The 16,705-nt window shown below is 36.6% G+C and overlaps 1 long non-coding RNA gene across 1 annotated transcript in view; it reads left to right on the forward strand.

Annotated features, from left to right (window-relative positions):
* The window catches only part of LOC120601130 (uncharacterized), a 184,452-nt gene that overhangs the window by 13,493 nt on the left and 154,254 nt on the right, over nt 1-16,705 (forward strand). Inside the window, exon 2 of the long non-coding RNA XR_005652364.1 lies at nt 4,797-4,895. This is a non-coding gene — a long non-coding RNA (uncharacterized LOC120601130). The remainder of the gene's footprint in view (nt 1-4,796; nt 4,896-16,705) is intronic.

Here is a 16,705-nt window from a genome sequence, read left to right on the forward strand (position 1 = left end):
AAGAGAAAATCAAAGTTTAGGAGAGCTCAGGGCTTAGGAGTCCGAGTTCAGAGCCAGGTAACCTGACTGTAGAGAAGCTTATGATCTTACCCACATGTGATAGAATTTCTTTTGCACATTTTAGCTTCTTTCCAGTTGTGTTTTCCTTAAGATCTAGCATGGTCATTTTGAGACACTATCTCTCAAATGAATGCTTAAGTAATACAATTATTGTTAAAATGTATTAAGCACTAACTCTTGGTGTTGTTTGTTTTTGAAGATTACTGATCTTATCTTTTATGATAATTCAGAATAATTTCATTTAGTGGCTGGCCATTAAAAATTAAAAAGTTGCAAAAGAACCCAAGGATAATGCAAAGAATAACTATTTTTACTTAGATTCACCTGTTAACATTTTTTCTCATTTACTTTATCAATTGTGCATATTTTTTTGTTCTCTATGTATGTATATGTGTGCATATGTATATATATTTCTGAATCATTTGAAAATGTCATATATATAACGGCCCTTTACCCTTAAATATTTTGGTGCGAATTTTCTAAGAAAGAGATAGTTGCTTGCATAACAGTTATTGCTTCATAAACTTACATAGTTAAAATATTTTCATCAAATCTGCAATCTATATTGCAATTTTGCCAGTTGACATAATAAAGTCCTTTGTAATATTTTCCCTCCTGTGGAATGAGATCCAGTCCAGGGTCATATATCACATTTAGTCGTCATATCTGTTTATTATCTCCTAATCTGGAGTATTTCCACAGTTTGTCATTTATCAGATTGACATTTTTGAAGAGATGGGTACCCATCCTTTTTTTTTAGTAGAAAGGTGCTTATTTTATATTTATCTGATGTTTCCTCATCGTAAGATTCAGATTATGCCAGAAATTACTTTTCCTCCGCCTTATTTATTAAGTTTATTCTTTTTCCAAAAAAAAAGGAAATTAGTATTGATACAATAATATTATCTAAGTACATAACTGTCAGATTCTGTCAATTATCCACAAAATTTCTTTACAGTTAGAAAATCACAGATGATAGATTACATCTGGTCTCCTTTTACCTGGAACAGTTTCTCTGTCTTCGTGTTTCATGGCATGGACATTTTTGAAGAGTACAAGCCAATTTTACTAGAATGCCTTTCAATTTTGGTTTGTTGCAATTTTCTTCATGGTGTGAGATTCAGGTTTTGCACTTTTGGCAGAAGTGCCACCCAAGGGACATTGCGTTCTTCTCAGGGCATTGAATTCTGAGGCACACGATGTCTGTTTGTCCTGCTGCTGGCGATGTTAACTTTGATGTCTTGGTAAAGGCCCCGTCTGCCAGGGTTGCTCAGTGTAGTTGCTCTTTCCCCATTTTTAGACCATAACTTTGGAGTGATGGTTTAAATACCCTGTTACTGCTCTTACTTGTAGGCCTTAGAATCCATGGATAATTCTTGCCCAAATGAATTATTCCTATGGTTTCCTAATGATGATATAAAATTCCGTCATTCCTTTTTCATTAATTTGTTAACTTCCTTCCACAAAGAGGAACATTCCCTTACTTATTTACATCAGTGTAGACATATGGGTTCTTACTTTTTCTTACTTTATTATCATTAACTTATTTAATGCTTAAATGGTCCTAAATTTGGCCAGTGGGAGCCCTCTAGAGCTGGCTTCTTTATCCTTCTGACACATTCTCGTCACTCCTTGACATATCCTCATTTTCTGGCACAGAATGGTCCTTCTTGTTTACTTTCTCTGCCTCAGCCCTGCAAGCGTCCATTTCTTCAAGGAGCTGTGTTTTAGAGTCACTAGCCAAGAGCAACATTTTATACTGTCTAAAATTTTTGCCAATCTGATAGGTGAGAAATAGCATTTCCATGTAGTTTTCATTTGTATTTCTTTTGAGTGAAATTGAGTATCTTTTCATATGTTTAAGGGATATACATCTGTGAATATGTATACATATATGTATACACACATGTGTGTATTTTACGTGTGTGTATTCACGTCCCTTGCCCATTTATCTGTCAAGTTACTAGTCTTTATTTCCTTAGTTTGAAGAGTTTTTCTCTGTATTATGGGTATTAGCTTTTTATCTGTGATATGACATAAATATTTTCTCCCATTTTATCTGCTGTCTTTTGTTAATGATGTTTTCGGTCTTGCAAAGAACTTTGGGTCAATTTTTTTTGGAAATAAATGATCAGTCTTTTATTTTATTCCTAATTTTAGTCGTAGTTAGCACATTTTTCCTTATATCAAAGTTAGTGAAGAATTCACCATTTTCCCCCCTCTAGTCTTGTGTGGCTTCATTGTTTTACATTTAGATCCCTGACTCATTTGGCATCGATTTTTGTGTATAGTATGAAGTAGGATCTATTTTTTTCCTTTTTCCAAATGGTTAACAGTTGTTTCAACCATGTACTAAAAGGTCCATTTTTGCCCCAGTGATTTTTAGATGTCTCCTTTATCACATACGTACTGAAGTTTCCTCTGTACTTGGGTCTGTTTTTGAACTTTCTATATTACTCCACTGGTTTGTCTACTCATGGGCTAGTAGCAAACTTTTCATTATAGATGCTTTATAGTGTAATTTAATGTCTGAAGGGACTAGTCGTCCCCTCTAGTGTTTTACTGTTTTCTTGGCTGTTTGTGGATTTTTAATAGGAGATTCAGTATCAGTTGTCTAGCATCAGTAAAAAGAATTGTTGATATATTTAAGGGGATTGCATTAAATTTATAAATTTATGGAAAACTGACCTTTTTTTTTGATGTTGATTTGTTATGTTTCAAAATTAGAAATGTCTATTTGTTAAAGTCTTCATTTTTGTCATTTTAGGGACGTTTTAAAGTTTTTATCAGATGAGTTTTATACCTTTGTTGTTAAATTTATCGTTAAATATTTATTTTCTTTGTGAAATTTGCTTTTTTTACTTACTGTAACATGGAGATCTGAACAGGTCAGGATGCATAGACCTATTTCGTTAAAATGGATCCATGGTAGTCTGTTGTATCCTAATTTTTCCTCTGTTGATATATTTCATGTTGCTTCTTATTTTTCCCTTTTATAAACAATTCTGTGGCGAATATCCTTATATCTGTATTTTTGCTTATTTCTGTTACCGTATCTTTAAAAGAGATTCCTAAAGACGGAATTGCTTATTCATAGGCCATGTATATTTTGGGGGCAATATATTCTACCAGGTTATCTTCTCGAACTATTTGGTACTTTTTAAAGTTAAGTAAGCTGTATTGTATATGCCCATTGTTAAAAGACATTCAGACTTTTTTTTGAAAGGAACTTCATGAAAGTTAATTCTAAACAAAAAGTTCTATGTATTCGTTCATTAATATGGGGAATATAAAGATAACAAAGCCATGATTTCTACCTTAAATAACTTAAATATAGTTTTGGAAATCAAATAAATGTTCGTTTATATGCACTAAGAAACAGAAAAATTTCTTTGGTAAGTAGACTTTGATGTTAGCCTAAAAGAAAGTATTAAATTTAGTTTAGTGCACAAAATCAAGAAGGACATTTCCTGTGAAATTAGCATAGGCTAAAGTTGAGGCAGAATTTTACCACGTCAGGTGAAGTCAGTGGAATAACTGGCCTTAGACTGAAAGAGTGTTTCTATTCAGAGAGAAAGTAAGGGCAGTTAGTAGAAGACCTTGAGTGCCTAAAGTTTGTGGATCCGATTCACTGAGCCTCAGCCTTCTGAATTAGTACTCTATCGCTGTGTAACAAATCACCCCAAATGTAGGGCTTAGAACACCAGTAAACATTTATTACCTGTTTGTGTGGGGCAGGGATTTGGAAGCAGAGGGCATGATTGCCATGGTTCTATTCCTTAGAAGCAAGCCAGTAAATTCAGCTCACATTCAATGGGACGAGGATTAGGTTCCTCCTTTTAAGGAAAGAAGTGTCACTAAGAATCTGGGAACGTATTTTAAAACTACCACACTATGTGTAAACTGAAGAAGAGGAGTGATGGTATGATTTTGAATAGGAAACAAACCATGGTATCTAGTGGAAAATTGATCTGGCAGCAGTGTCAAAGATGAAGAAAAGGAAGAAATAGGAAGAAGATTCTAGTGAAGTGATCCAGGAGTAAAGTTATGATGGAATTCGTCGGGCATGAGAGAGGAGATGGTGGGACATGGGAAAAACGTAGCAGAATGATGAGGGAGAAGAAAATGAGAGGAAAAAATGGTCTCAAGGTTTCCAGATCTGCAGAACAAACAGGCATGTAATAACTGGAAAGAGAAACCAGTTTTGAGGACATAAGACGGCTCATTTGGTTTTGGACATTTAAAGGGAAATTCCTAAGTAGTTGAAACTGTAGTACCAGAGCTCATGTTGAAATGTCTAGCCAAAGAGGGAGATTTCTAGTTTGTTGTGTCAGAAGTAATGGCTGGATTCTTTAAGGGAAGAGTGTGCAGGGCACTAAAGACCAAGCCTTCGGGGGCAGCCATGGTTCCGAGAGTGGTTAGGGACAGAAGCTCCATCTGTAGCGTTCGAGAGAACGAAGAGCCAGCTGTGTTCCTATCAGAAACAGGAAAAATGATCAAGACCTTCAGATGTTGCAGAATCTGACGAGAATGATGTTCGAAATGAATGCATTTGCCTGTAAGACTATTATGGGTGACAGCAGTTTAAGTGGAGTAGAACAATTTTGGAAATTGGATTATAACATTTAATTTGATGATTAACTTTCTAAAAAGTGCTCGAGGTGGGAGGATGAGCAGCTGGCATGCCTTCCATCTCTCAGATTCCGAGATCTTACACCCTTCTTCCTTCCTTTTAGCACCCGCCAGGCCTCCCTGGAGTGAGACTTCCACTCGGTTCTTGGATCCAGGGATGAAGTAGGACTTTACCTCACTTGTTTTCAGGGAGTCTTTTAACTGTAAGTGAAATTAACTTACTTTATAATTTTTTTTTTTTTTTAATTTCGCATGTTGCTTTTAGCTATTGTTTTTAACTGTCTGGGCTGGTTCCCTACTCCTTTCCTTTCCCATTCATTCCCCCTTGGTGAGTAGGACTTCGTGTTCATATTCCAGACAAGGAATCACATGTTTTTCCTTTCCCTGACCTTCCCAAGTTCAAGCACAATTCGATTATTCATACGCTGTGTTAATTGAACTTGCGGGGATGCAAATAATTCAAAGTAAATATTAAAATGGTAAGTGATTAATGTAAGAACTAAATTGAAAGATGATTTCGTATTTTATGTTTTGTATCCGTACGTATGTTTAATCAGTTTCAAATCAGTAAAATAATTTTCAAATGATGGAGCAAAAAAATATGGAAAATATTTTTTAAATTACGTGACATAGTATATTTCAAGAATTCTTTAAGGTTTGAGATTAAATGGACCAAAGAATTGTGTAGTAAAACATTGACAAAGCCAGAAATTAGATATTTTCTCTGCTACATGGCATGATTATGTTAATTTTTTTTCTGATAGGGTCATTTTTATTTAAGAAAAAACTCTTACTAAAGACTTACGAAACTAAATCCGAATAGCAATAATAACTATAGTTCCAGATTAAAGGGTAGATTTTATGCTGGGAAAAAAGAATTGCCGTTGTAAGTTCTTCCAGCACACAGACAACATGCTTGTTCTCAGTAACATCATCTTCGAATAAATAGTGGGCATTAAATGACGTAGCCTAGTTCTGCAGTATGCATGGGAGGTGAGCGCGGGGAGAGACGAAAGGGGATGGGCCCGTGAGGAGGAATAGCAGGCGTGAGTGAAGTCTGAGAGGCCGGTGCGGATAGCACAGAAAATAAGCGACTGATGAAGGTCGCATGTCTGAAAGAGAAGCACAGGCTCTAAACTTGTCAGTACTGCCATGAAGGTCCTTATATTTAGTTTTCGTCACACGGATTAAGCTTTTTCTCTCTGTGAGTAGATGTGAGAGAAAAAGACAGGGGAAAAAAAAGAAGTGAGAAGGGGTGTCTCAGGAGACAGCGGATTGTGATATTTTGTTTGTACAATGAAAGGTCTGGATATATCCGCAAAGATGATATCATGACTTTTACCACTTGTATTTGGGCATCCGACAAAAAGTTAATGTGGTCGGTTAATTGGTGTATTTTCCTTTTCCTGTTTCCCGCCCTTCCTATCCCGTCCTCTTCCCCTTCAGTTCTCTGAGACTCATTTCGGGCGCCATCAGTCCGAGAAGCTTCTTCCAGTGGCCTCTTGCTGATTTTCAGTGCTCCACACTTGATGGGTCGGTTGTCCTCTGTACCTCTCTGTCTCCGGAATATCTGGGGAATCATTCTATCACTGGACTTCTGTAGCATGCTGTATGAATGTCTGTTGCGGGTTTGTTTTCCCTAGTAGACTGTGAACTCCTTAGTAGGTGGGGTCAGGTCTTACTCACCTGTGTATCTCCATATCTAATAAATCTTAAGTGAATGAACAGATGGATGATCCTCCCATGGCTTGTAGTAGACACACTCAGCATGGCCCATCGGTGTGGCAGTGAAGTTGTTGAGCTTCGGTGGTTAGATCTATGACTAGAGAGAGAGACAATATGAGCCTTAAAGAATCTGGGGTGGACTGAAATCTCTTCGGTTTGAACTTAATGAGATGTGCTTTTTAAGGTTTTCCTGGTGTTCAGCAAATGTACAAGGCTTCTCATGATATTAAACTGTTCCTATTTTGTATTTAAGCTTTTAAGAACAGAATACATTTGCAAAAGTGGAGAATTACTCACATAATTAATTGAATTCACATATATAGTTAATGTTGTCCAACTTAGAATTTATCTGAGGTAGCTAACAGAGCTAGGTTGATTTACAGCATAGATTTTTGAAGGAAAATATATTTTTTTTTACTGTATTTATCGTTTCAATCCTAATCACAAATAGGAAAGGAGAAAATGTTTTGAATGAAAAATATATAACCATTCAGTTTTAAGGATCTCACAAAACAAAATATTATTCAAGTAATCTGCCTACAGTATTTGAAGCCAAAAGCCACAATCTGATATTTGCCTTGCTGAAGATTTTTTTTTAATCTATAAATTCTCTGAATTCTTAAATCCTCTCTCCTGTACCAGTGAGAGATATTTTTCTTTAAACATCTAAGTAAGGACAATGACGTATCAAGGTTGTTAGGTTGTTTGAGTGGATAATCGTGATAAAAAAAAAAAATTCACATACAGAGTGTTTATTTCTAGAGCTTGGGACTTTCACGGAAGTAAGACAGTGGGCTTTGGTGCTGTCTGAAAGCTGTGCTTATCTCTGCATCTTTGTTCGGTGTTTTGCTTTGAAAACTTTGAGAGAGCACTGCTGAGTTTCTGAGTTTCATCCACATTCTGTGACCAATTGTTAGAGAGACCCAAAGTCTGAAGTTTGTGTTGACTTTAGAAAGTCATTCTCTGAAGCCCATTTCTGGAATGAGTTTTAAAAATGAAGAGTACCAAAAGCCAGTCTTATAGTGGATGCGTGGAAAAGGGTAAGTGGTTCTCTGGGGTCATTAGAGTGGATCACATTACCTTCTGAAGTACTGATGGAAGCAAAGAGTAAATTGGAGGGACTGTAAAACACCCCAGATTCCCCCTTCAGGCAAATAACACCGAATCATTGAGGATAGATAATTGTTTTCTCTCCATTTAATTTTTTTCTTGAAGATTGACAGAATTAGAAAAGTTACAGTGGTGCATTTAAGTATTTTAGTATCCAGGTGATACGAAAGTGTGGAATCTCTTCTGCTTTATTTCAAGGCTCTTTTCGTGTTCTGACTGCATAAATTTAAAAGCAACTAATTAATGTCTGTAACGAAAAATTTCTCCTTGTAGAAGTCTTAGACAAAGGGGTCATTTGCCTACCTAGAGTCAGGGACTTAAACTGTAATCAAATGCTCAGGCCTTATTGTTTTCTGCAAATGTGAAGGAAAGAACAATGCTTAAGATATAGCAAAGGTATTTTTAAAGTATGCAATTTGTGTGACTCTTGCTGAGTCAGGTGAGTGGGCGATGCTTGGCAGAGTTGTAGAAAAAACTGACTTCTAGCAAGGAATGAAAACCCACGCTAAACAGAACAGGAGTGGGGCTGAGAATATACTCAAGGAGAGGGAAGTTTCTGGAAGGAGGGGGACACCTGAGCGGTTATGTGGCAGGTCTAGTGGCTGAAGAGAAAGCGCTTGACCCGAAATGACTAGATCTGGGGTCCAGAGGGAAAAGAACTTGCTCTCTACCTTGGGACTTGAGGGAAGAGCTCAGCCTGCATCTGGGAGTGGAGGCAAGTAGCCTAACAGAAATGACAGACTCCGAAGAAAGGCTGGGCAGAGGGAAAATAAAATCATGGAAGGCCTTTGGAGGGTTCTTTCAGTGTTCTAGACCGACCACGAACTTGCGTACTGTGACATTGTGTGTAAAACTTTGTCCAGATGGATAGCATTTGTATTCCCAAGTGGCACAATAATAAGTGTTTCGGTTGCAAAGGATTTGGAACATGGGTAAGAGTTTGAACAAACTCTTAGTCTGTTATTAACTAAGTAGTACCAAGTAAGGGATTCTTGCTAGCAGACAAGAGAGAGAGAAGGATACGATGTCTCCACAGGACAAAATGCCGATACGTTTAATTCAGATACGGTGACAAAACCCAAGTGTGAATTCTCTGTGGGGTTGGCAGAAAAGTACACTTTTTTATACAGCATTTGATCCTTAAAGTAATTCTCCAATTGTCATCTCTCAGAATATGGCTGGATTTGGCCCATTTAACTGCAGTAAGGTTCAGGAGGAGCAGAGACCTGGAGTTTATTCATTCATTTGGGAAGAAAGCCCAGTAGAGTCAATAGAATGTAGTATCTGAAGGTATGATAATATTATGTGATGTAGTTGGAATCCTAAAGACTGAAATAGATTTGAGGTATAGCGATTACATGACTCTAGTTTAATTATCCTCCGATTTTATTTTCTATTTTCTGCACTCTTGTTAAAAGTTTTTTGAAACTTAGTACAGTGTCTTCTAGTTTAAATTGGATCAGTAATTATTCTTTGATATTAGACAACACCTTAGTTAGTTTTCTCACTCAGAATATATTTAGCCAACAGATAACTCTTGACACATACTAAATACGTTGCGTGCTTTAGGCAGATACTAAGATGAATCAGAGGCAGACATTTATTCTCAAATTGTCTAAAATAAGGGAGAGGAGGATGGATTATCGAATGATAGATTCTGCAGTCAGACCCCACTGGAGTTCAGATCATGATGTTGACATGTCCTAGACATATAACCTTGGAAAAGCTACTTAATCTCCTTAACCCTTCCTAGGTTATATATTCAGTACGTGTCAACACCAGGATCTCTATAATAGTTACCTATCTGATAGGAGTGCTGAAGGCCTAAAGAGATAATGGTTGTAAAGGATTTGGAACATAGCTAAGTCCTCTAACCATCGGCAACACACACAGATGGACGGAAAGCTGCCCTGTGAGCCTACGGCATTATAACTTTGCTGGAAGTTCAACGTAGAGATATGACTTATCTATATGAAGGCATACCTAATGACATCGCCAGAGGCAAACACAAGAAATAACATGACAGAATAAAAAATCTTATTTTTTAAACCCACAAAAGTGGACTAGCAATTAAATTTCTTATTTTCTCTAATGTTTTGTTTGTATTACTTTCTGGTAACGCAGATGTTAAAAGAGTTGGATCAGACTGACACCAATATGAAGATAATTTATCAATTCTTTTAATACATGATTATTGAACTTGTTACATACGCCTTCTCATGGAGTCTAGCACTAGATCCAATTTATCAGTATTGAAAATAAAACAGTTTAAGGAGCCATTTTGGTGGTTGGCTCTCAAACTCGGGAGTTCAGCTGACTGTTAAAAATAGTAGCTATAAATGTTTGAGGGTTTTCAGGCAAAGCGTATGATACTACTAAATAATAATTTGGTGAATAATAAAGAAGTGGTGCAGTTGGATTTCTTAGCTCACTATTTTGCTCAGATATTTCTTAGCTCACTCTTGTTCAGACATCTCAACTTAAATATCTCTAAGTATTTAATATCACTGATTACCTCATGATGTGCTTTATTCTTTAAAAAGGTTATATAATATTTAATTACATGCAAAAGCTTATGTAATTATATGAGTACATTAAAGCTATTGCGTAAGGAGGAGCTTAAATCGTTTATTGTGTTATTATAGCTTACTAAACATACATTAGTCGGTCATTAAATATTTCTTGAATGTCACCTCTCTGTCTCCTGCCAAGTGTCTGGTGATGGGCCTGGGGCCCTTGTTGGTCAGTAGGCCCAATATTTGGGAGAAAGAACTGAACACGGACCAGAGGGGTGTGAGGATGAGCTGGAAGTCAGGCATCTGAGTCTGTCATCACATCTGACCAAGAAGAGAGTGATCACTTCGGAGAGCAACAGCTACTGCTGTAGTCCCTCCTACCAGGTCTCAAGTGAATTCCTTTTTCGGCCAACTCTGACCTAGAATCATTTATGCAAGGGGGATTCTGGGAAATGTAGTTTCACCTTAAGCAAGTTACTACAGGACAAACCACCATATGTTCATGTGCCTATTGCTGTATTGTAAACAAAAGAGACATTCAGAATGATTTCTGCTTAGAAAATATCAGAATATGTATTTAAGATATCAGAATAGTTTAAAAATCAAATTTAACCTGATTATATCATAGTTTTCTTTTCCATTAAACCATATCTTTATATTTAAAGCCATGAAATAACTTTAAAACAGGAGTGATAGAGTCTTACCTTCTCGTGTTGCAAGAAAGTATTTTTTTAATTTGATAAGTTGGATCTTTTGCTAATTTTTTTTTTTTTTTTTTTAACTTTGGAAAAGTTATCTAGTGTAGTGCCACCTAGTGATAATTTATTTTCTGGTCATTGAAAATAGTTCACTACCGCATTTTCTTGATAAATCAAGAACTTTACTTATCTTAACGATGCCTAACTCATAAAACAAAGCGGACTATTTTTAAATAAATCAATGTTTGTAAATAATTAAAAAGAACTAGAAAAAGAAAAAGGTAGAAAAGTTTTTTTATCCTCAAATTTTATTCCACATCTACATCTACATGGATAATGAGTCACTGTTCATTTACTGGATGCTGTTTGGATCCAGGGAGAAGATAAATTTTTTGTTTATGAAAAGAATAGGATTATTAGAAATGTGATGTAGTGAAATGAGTATGGGCTTTACAGTCAGATAGGCATGGGTTTGTCTTTAGGTCTTATTTTTCTTATAATCTTGCAGGCAGTGTTCCAAGAACTTTATCTGTACTGAATCATTAAATATTCACAAAAACCCAATGAGGCGTGTTACGAATGAGGAAACCAAGGCTCACAGAAGAGTTAAGTGTTAGGGTGCTTATCTCATTGCTTTTTAGTTATTTGTATATTTATCTGTTTCTCTAATACAGACACTTGGTAGGAAAGGTCTCATTTATGTTTCCCAGCACTTAGTACAGATTCATACGTCCCCAGTTCAGCTGGTGAATATTTACATTTATTTGGCTTCCATTAAATGAAAACACAATAACCACAATGAGAACAATAGAAAATTAAATCGTTTAGATAAAACAGTGTTTTTTCTATATTTTCTTCGAGTAAAAAAGATACATGTAGTTTTTAAAAAAGGTATTATATTGTCAGAAACTCTAGGTTCTAATCTCTGTTTGGCCATTTAATTTAATTTTAATCTTAGTTATACATGCACGGAATTCCAAGAGTCCAGGAGTTATAGAAGGCTTCTTGAAAACCCAGCAGTCTCCCAGCTTTCACTCCTACCCCAATCCCTGCTCTGAGACCCGATTCTTTTGTTATTTGCCTCCAAATCTAGATAGCATGTTGCTCTTTCCAGTTTTCAATTTCCAGCTTTGGGCGTTACCTCTGACTTCTCATGATAGAAGAAGAGGACTTACTTTTCTTTCTTATGCACCCCCACCCTATGCGCAGGGCCCTCCTCCCTTCTCATTGTAATTATAATTAAATTTTGAATAATAATTAGTGGTTCCATCATTATGACTCTAAAAACATTATTCACAGCTGAGGCGCATAATCCATGGTTACTTCTCTTCCCAACACAATTTCCCACCCCTGGTATTAATTGCGTTTTTGGAGAGGACGGTGTTGTTAGTTTGCTTAGACTTTATGTATTTATTACTTACTCATCCCTCAGCGCTTCCCCAGATGTCTAAATATAGTTAGGATATGTGACCTTGAGCCAGTTTAGCTCTTCTGATAAAATATTTTGTCATTTATAGAAGGAAGAAGGGTCCAGATGACATGAAGGCTTAGGCTACTCGTATCTCTAAAACTTTATGGTTCCGTGAAACAGACACCTGGATATTTTGAGCTGATGGCGTGTTTCGTGCACAGCATTGCCAGCCCGCACACAGCCTTCCTCTTTGACCTGGTAATCTTTTCTTAGGTCAGCTTGAGCATTGCAGCAGAGGGGCGGGGGCGGGAGGTTGGAGCGACTCAGGGTCTGGCTGGAAGTGGGGTCCCATTTGTGTGTAACGAAGCCTGCTTGTCAGTAAGAGCTCTGCCAAGTACACATAATGAGCTAGAAATACCCTCAGTCCAGCAAGAAGATCTGAGATTCTTTGACTAGGGAGATTTCCTTGAGTCTTTTGTCAGGCAGAAGCACTGGTTATCTTTTATAATGAATAGACATGGAGAAGCAGAGTAGATAAATAAAGTTGCCAGGGGTGAAATAAAAGTTAAATGGCATATAAAATATGAGCAAACAATAATTACGATCTTGTTGGAAACAAACAAAAATAAAACAGAAAGAACCTTAACAGTAGCTTCTCACATACTGTTATAGGAAAAGGATAATGCTGGAGATGTAAGCATGAGCGATCTAATGACTCGGCTTCGTAGCTATTCTGTTTACCTCAGTTATAGCCTTGGTATGCTTGTGAATAGTGTGTGATATGTTTGTTTGAGAGATGTCTTTCTTACTTTATTTATATGTAGAGGAAAAACTAGAACACAAAATGAGCCTGTACAGGCATACCTTGGGGATATTGCAAGTTTGGTTCCAGACCACTGACAGAAAGTGAATATTGCAATAAATAGAGTCACATGAGTTTTTTGGTTTCCCAGTGCATGTAAAAGTTATGTTTACAGTATACCGTAGGTGTGTGAAGTACGCAATAGCATTATGTCTAAAAAAACATGGTACGGACCTTAATTAAACATACTTAATTGCTAAAAAATGCTAACCATTATCGGACCCTTTAGAGAGTCGTAACTTTTTTACTGGTGGGGAGGGTCTTACTTTTAATTTGTAAAAAAACACAGTATCCGTGAAACGCAATGAATCGAGGTCTGCCTGCACTAGTTGAATCATTTCCTGCAGAAGCTGCCATTCTAGTCGGCTAGCACTAGGAGGCCACAGAGACCATTATTCTGATGGACTCAGGTTTAGTCGCACATCCTTCTTGTTGGAGTTGAAAAAGAAACCTAAGATCGAAAATCCAGTTGAACTGCTATAAAAACTTATTAAAATTTAGGATGAACAGAATTAAAGATTAATCTTTGTATTTTTCATAATGCAGTAATAAATAAATCTAAAAAAGGCAACACTACTTCTTTATTGTCTCTGATATTATAAATAAAATAAAGTATGTGTACTTATGTATAATCGCCACTTTTAAAAATTATACTTCTGGTTTTTAGTTCTTGGACCGCAAGGCCCTGATTACTTTATGCCTGGATGAATTCAAATGTTTCCCAGTGGATCACGCGTTATGTCTTATTTTCCTCCAGTCTATTCTATTTGTTGAAAACAAGAGTTTCCATGAGAAATAGTTTTGGTCATGTTTGTCCTCTGATTAGAAAACTTTGGTAGTTTATAGTCAAACAGTATTTCAAATGCAAGCCTATTTGTTCATTCATTCATTCATTCAACAAATATGTATGATTGCCTTTGTACAAGACAGAAACTCGGGGGTTCGGCCCTTGTGGGTGCTGTATTTACCTATGTATTTCTCAGTATTCTCCGCAGAGTCTCTCTTAACAGCTAAACAAACATACCTCTTCATCCCTACATTCTTACCTTTGTGCCCTTAAACATAAATCAGCCTCTTGGTCATTATTCACTGTTTTTTTCTTTCAGAACTGCCTCTGGTTATTCAAAAACCTAATCTCCCTCTATTACTGTGTGATCTCCCAGCCTCTGTGGTATTTAGTTCATACTATATTAGTTTCATTGACTTTTAGTTTTTCTTTATTAAAATTAAATTCGAATATGTGTATGCTTTTGCTTAACAATAAGGCGATCTTTTATTTCTTTATATTTCTTGTTAGTGCCAAATATAATATTCTATGAAAGGGAACTATTACCTTATGACCGCAGCACGTACTTCTGGTGTCTTTCCGTGCAACCTTCCACCACTCTCTTCTTTTCTAACAGAACCTCAGTTTCGTACAAGAATTCATTCTTCTCTGCATGTGCTTTGGAGAAGGTGGGCTGGGGCCCCAGCCTCCAGCCGTCATTCATGCCAGTTGGTCAGTTTCAGCGTGAGCATGTGATCCGCTTCTGGGCCGTGGGACAGGAAGTCTGCTGGGGGACGTCGGGGAAGGTTTTCCTCCCTGAGAAAAAAGAGTTACGTGGGAAGTTCTGCCCACTGCGGGCCGAGCTCCAGCCATCTTTCCAGCATAAAGGGAGCTAGCCCAAGCATCAGCTGCTGCACTGGTAGAAAAGCAGGAGGAGCTTGTGCCCTGGCTGGCATGATGGAGCCATCCTTCCTTGGGATTTCTGGTTATGTGAAGATAGTGAAGCTTGGTTGGTTTGGGATTTTCTCTTATTTGCAAAAAAAGACATCTGGCTAATGCCTCGTCTTTCAATTCTCAGTTTAGATTCCCCAGTCCCTCACGGCTCCCTGAACATCGCCTGTCGTGGACTTGCCATGCTGTGTCGTGATAGCTTGTTTATTTGTCAGTACTACAATTGACTGCAAGCTCTGTGAGAGTAGGGACTTTCTCTTGTTTACATTTGTGGCCTTAGGAACTAGCATAGTGCCTGGTGACAGAGTTTTGATACTTATATTTATTCATATTATCCTGAAAGTCGACACAAGGTTTCTGGGGCAGAGACAGGTTATTACTTATAGCAATAACCTAAGACAAGAGACTCTGCGTTTATAAGCCCTGGAATATCTCAATGGCCCTGGTTTCATCATCTTTCTGAAATGTAAGCACATACTCCTGGGGAGAGAAGTCTCTTACTTTCTGTTCAGTCATCTTTTAAGTTTTAAGGTTTGTCTTTTAACGCAGGTCTCAATAAAATTTGCCCAGAAAATTCTAACTGTGCAGAATTACAAAAATACTCACTTCCTGAAAGTGACATAGTAGGTGCTCAATAAACTATTTGTTAAATGTTTAACAAATGTAAAGAATAAATCTAACCCAGTGATCTCAACGGGGCAGGAGTTGGAGGCTTTTGTCGTGGGATGAGGGAGAAGCGTATATACCACAGTCATCTGGGGGAAATTTTTTTCTTTTATTAACGATGTACTTCCATCCCCAGATTCTAACCCGTTTCTGTTACTGTCTTATTCCTTAGGGATTTGTTTTTTTGTGGCCCAAAAAGGAGGTGAGAACTCTGATATAGGCTGCCTTGTGCTTGAATCCTTTCTGTAGGCTTTCCTATTAAAGTTACTAATGGAACCATTTGTCTTGACGCCTAATCCCAAGGCTGCTGTATCGGTGTTTATGTCGATTCTTTTATTTTGTGTTAGAAAATCAGAACCAAGGAAAGTTTACAAACATGTTGCTTGATTTTAATTCAGATTTGGTTCTGGTGTTTTTTTTAATCAAGATATAATTAATATACAAATTATATTAGTTTCAGGTATACGATATAATGATTCAGTAGTAGTATACATTGCAAAAGGATCATCAATATAAGTCTAGTTAACATCCGTCACTAGAGTCACTCACGGATTGTTTTTCTTGTGATGAGAACTTTTAAGATCTACTCTCCTAGCTTATTTCAAATAAGTAAAACAGTATGATTAACTGTAGTTACCATGCTGTATATTATACCCCCATAACTTACTCATTTTATAACTGGAAATTCTTACCTTTTGATCCCCTTAACCCATTTGGGTTACCTTTTCATTCCCCATTGCAGACGACAACCAATCTGTTCTCTATATCCATGAACTCAGGTTTTTTTTGTTTTTTTTTTTTAATTGCCATTTTAAATGGTAGCTTTTTAAATTAAAATTACGAAGTCATGTTGTTTGACTTTTAAGAATTATATTGTTGTTTTTTTTTTGTATATTGATCTTATATCCGGCAACATTGATAAACTTATTTTTTATTAGTTTTAATAGCTTTCCTTCATAATTCTGTATATATAAACAATGATCACTTGGGAGATAAGGACAGTTCTGAAAAAATTTTATGTCTCATTTCTATTTCTTTTATTACATTGACTAAGACCTCTACCTTATTCAGTAGAAGTGATGGTTGTTATCTTGGTCTCATTTCCTGGCTTTTAAAGGAAATACTTATATTATTTAATCATTAAATATAATTTTGTTGTAGATTTTTGTTGGGACGTTCTTTTCTGTTCTTGATATACGCAGATTTTTTTTTTTTTAACACGAAAGTGGGCAAAGAATTAACAAAATCATTTCTCATTCTTTAAGGACAAATCTGACCTTGGATGAACTTTTTAATCATTTCCTCTGA

The sequence above is a fragment of the Pteropus medius genome, unplaced genomic scaffold (genome assembly GCF_902729225.1).
Source record: "Pteropus medius unplaced genomic scaffold, Ma_sr-lr_union100, whole genome shotgun sequence".
NCBI lineage: Eukaryota > Metazoa > Chordata > Mammalia > Chiroptera > Pteropodidae > Pteropus > Pteropus medius.